The 3385-nt window shown below is 47.0% G+C and overlaps 1 non-coding gene across 1 annotated transcript; it reads right to left on the minus strand.

Annotated features, from left to right (window-relative positions):
- Positions 1-1574: 1574 nt before the first annotated feature.
- On the minus strand, positions 1575-1704 carry LOC138297983 (small Cajal body-specific RNA 24). The gene has a single exon (XR_011204520.1). It is a non-coding gene; the product is annotated as a small Cajal body-specific RNA 24 (non-coding RNA).
- Positions 1705-3385: the final 1681 nt, after the last annotated feature.

Consider the following 3385-nt stretch of genomic DNA (forward strand, 5'->3'; position numbering starts at 1 on the left):
GCTGGGTGGGTGCTGTGCTGGTGTTCCCAGAGGGGGGAAGATCTGCTGTGGCCTGTGACTGTCTGAGGGGAACCGACTGTTCCGAGGTCCCCGATGGACCGGGCTGGTCATCTAGATCCAGGGAGACAGAGCTGCTGTCTTCACTGTGGGCCTCTTCTGGGGGTGGAGTGGACATTTGTTGACCCTCCTGCGCGGTGACCTGGCGTTCGGGTCCTGCAGGGGTATAAAAGTATGGTTATTGCTTCTGTGTGTGCCAATGGCGTGCAATGGGTGGGTGCCCGTGTACCCCAGTGCTGGCATTCCTTTGTTCCTTTGTGGGGGCTGTTGTGATGGTGTTTTGGGGGGGGGTGATGGGGATGTGCATTGGGCATGCTTTGGTAATGGGTGTCCATGCTTTGGGGTCGCATGCAGGGCTAAGTTTTGGGATGGGTGGGTTGTGATGGTGAGACATTTTCAAGGGGTAGGTGTGATGGGGGTGGGGGTGAGGGTGGGGGTATGAGTTGGCATGCTGGTGGGGTGGGGGGGATGAAGTAGTGAAGATGAGACTTACCAGAGTCCATTCCTCCGCCTACTCCTGCGAGGCCCTCAGGATGCAGGATGTTCAAGACCTGCTCCTCCCATGTTGTAAATTGTGGGGGAGTAGGTGGGGGTCCGCCGCCAGTCCGCTGCACCGCGATGTTGTGCCTTGATACCATGGAACGCACCTTCCCCCGTAGGTCGTTCCACCTCTTCCTGATGTCGTCCAGATTTCTTGGTTGCTGTCCCACAGCGTTGACCCTGTCGACTATTCTGCTCCATAGCTCCATCCATAGTGTCCCGAACAGCTGGGGCTCTACTCGTAAAATTTCCTCCACCATGACCCTGAGTTCATCATCTGAGAACCTGGGGTGTCTTTGAGGTGCCATAGGGTGGTGTGGGTGATGTGTGGGATGGATTGTGTGTTGCTAAGTGTGGTGATGTGTATTGTTGTGTTGTGTGAAGTGCGTGCAAATATTGCAGGGTGACAGTGAATTGGGCGTCTGGGTGCTCGGATGTCTTTTCTCGGTGCGTGTACACGAATCTCTAGGAGTGGAAGATTGTGGGTGATGTGGGTGTGTGTTTTATATTGTAATGGGTGTGTGGGAGTGGTGTGTGTATGTGTATCAGGTGTGTGTATTTCGAATTGTCCAATGTGGTAGTGTTTTGTACGAGTATGTGTATTTCGACCGCGGCGGTATGTACCGCCAATAGAATACCGCGGTTGAAAGACCGCCGCGTGGATTCGTGGGTTGTAATGGCATGGGCGTATTTCTGTTGGCGTGACGGTGGAGGTTTGGTCATCGCCAGTTTATCGCTGGCCTTTGGTGTGGCGGACTTTTGTGGATGGCGGTATTTTGGCAGTTTGCCTGTTGTGGGTCAGAATGACCGTGGCGGTTTACCGCGACCGCGGCGGTGTTATGGCGGTCTTCTGCCTGGCGGTAAGCACCTTTTACCGCCGAGGTTGGAATGACCACCAATATGTTCAGTTTACCCAAGGCTAACATATAGGCTCATAATGCACTGGGAGAAAGATTTAGTCACACTGGCTGGTGTGAAAATGTAAGAGGTGGAACGAGCCAGCCCATTTAAACTTATATGAGCTGGTCAGATAACCTCTGTTACTGTTGGACACTTGTGTACAGTTATCACCATGAATTGGAGAAACTGGTAACACCTAAGCATCCATTAACCTGAAGTACTAATTGTATAATTTTCAATGACCCTAACAAGTAAAATATTTATACTTAAAGGTTTCTAGTACTAGAAAAAACAACACTTGATGAAGACAAGATCAGACCCCCATTAGAATAAATACAACTGAATGCAGACAATTTTCAGACTGACCAAGTTCCTTTATAATTGAATAAAATGAGGAGCGGGCCGCAGCCTCCCATGCTTTCATTAGCGAGAAAGGGGGGGGAGTGATACCACTCAAAGGCAACCTGTGATCTTGAAGTTGACTGTGTGCCTGTGACCATTGTTGTTCAAGACACTGTTGTAAGCCTCATGTTTAACCTTGCATGTGGGACTATTGCTATGCAAGATGCCATCATGCCTAAGATCTTCACGATAAATCTTACTGTGTATTGCTGATTTGGCTGTATGAGTGGAATTAGATTTTGGAAAGCTTGTATCCTTTGGTTATTTGGATACGCTAGAGCTGGTTGATATTTAGTTTAGCACCTAGATACGGTTGTACTTGTGCTGGTTGAAGGTGTGACTTTTGGTAGTTTATAGAAAATCCTAGTGTGTGCAGAGTTTCTATCACATAACTTACATGTTTTTGGCATTGTGTACGATTTTATTAGCCAATCGTCTAGATATGGAAAGACATGGATGTGTTGTCTTCTTATGTATGCTGCTAATACCGCTAGACACTTTGTGAACACCCTTGAAGCTGTTATTATGCCAAAAGGTAACACTTTGGACTGGTAGTGTTTTCCTTGCATGACAAACCTGAGGTATTTTCTGTGAGCTGGGTGGATGGGTATGTGGAAATACGCATCTTTGAGGTCTAGAGCCGTCATAAAATCTTGTTTTTGTAGCAGTGGAATAACATCTTGCAGAATTACCATGTGAAAATGTTCTGACAAGATATAAAAATTGAGGGGCCTGAGGTCTAATATTGGCCTGAGGGTGCCATCTTTTTGGGGGATTAGGAAGTATAGCGAGTATATCACTGTTCCTTGTTGGGACTGTGGAACTAATTCTATTGCTTGTTTGAGTAGTAGAGATTGAACCTCTTGTAACAGAACTGTATGTTCTAGGGATAACTTGTGATTTCTTGGTTGAATATTTGGAGGGGCGCTTATCAATTCTAGTCAATAGCCATTGTGGATAATTGATAATACCCAGTTGTCTGTGGTAACATTTTGCCAATGAGAGTGGAACTGCTGTAGTCTTCCCCCCACAGGAGATGTGTTGAGTGGAAGGGAGGAAAGGAAGTCAATGCTTTGGCTTTTTTGTTGGTTGTTTAGAGGTTTGGAATTTACCTCTATTTCTAGAGTATTGACCTCTGTATGTTCCTCTAAACCGACCTCGTTGGTACTGGGTTTGATGTGCTTGCTTTGTTTGTAAGGTGGAAGCCTCGGAGGATTGTGCTCTAAAACCTCCTTGAAACTGAGGCCTATGAAATGACCCCCTATATGGTGCGGTGAACAAAGCTCCCATTGCTTTTGCTGTATCGGAGTCTTTTCTTAAGTTCTCAATTGTAGTGACCACTTCTGGGCCAAAGAGGTGCTTTTTATCAAAAGGCATGTTAAGCACAGCCTGTTGAATTTCTGGTTTAAAACCAGAGGAGCGTAGCCATGAGGTTTTGGTACAAGTACCATAGGAGAGGCCCATGGACTTTCAGAGTGCTCAACCA

Source organism: Pleurodeles waltl, chromosome 5 (genome assembly GCF_031143425.1).
Source record: "Pleurodeles waltl isolate 20211129_DDA chromosome 5, aPleWal1.hap1.20221129, whole genome shotgun sequence".
In the NCBI taxonomy this organism is placed as follows: domain Eukaryota; kingdom Metazoa; phylum Chordata; class Amphibia; order Caudata; family Salamandridae; genus Pleurodeles; species Pleurodeles waltl.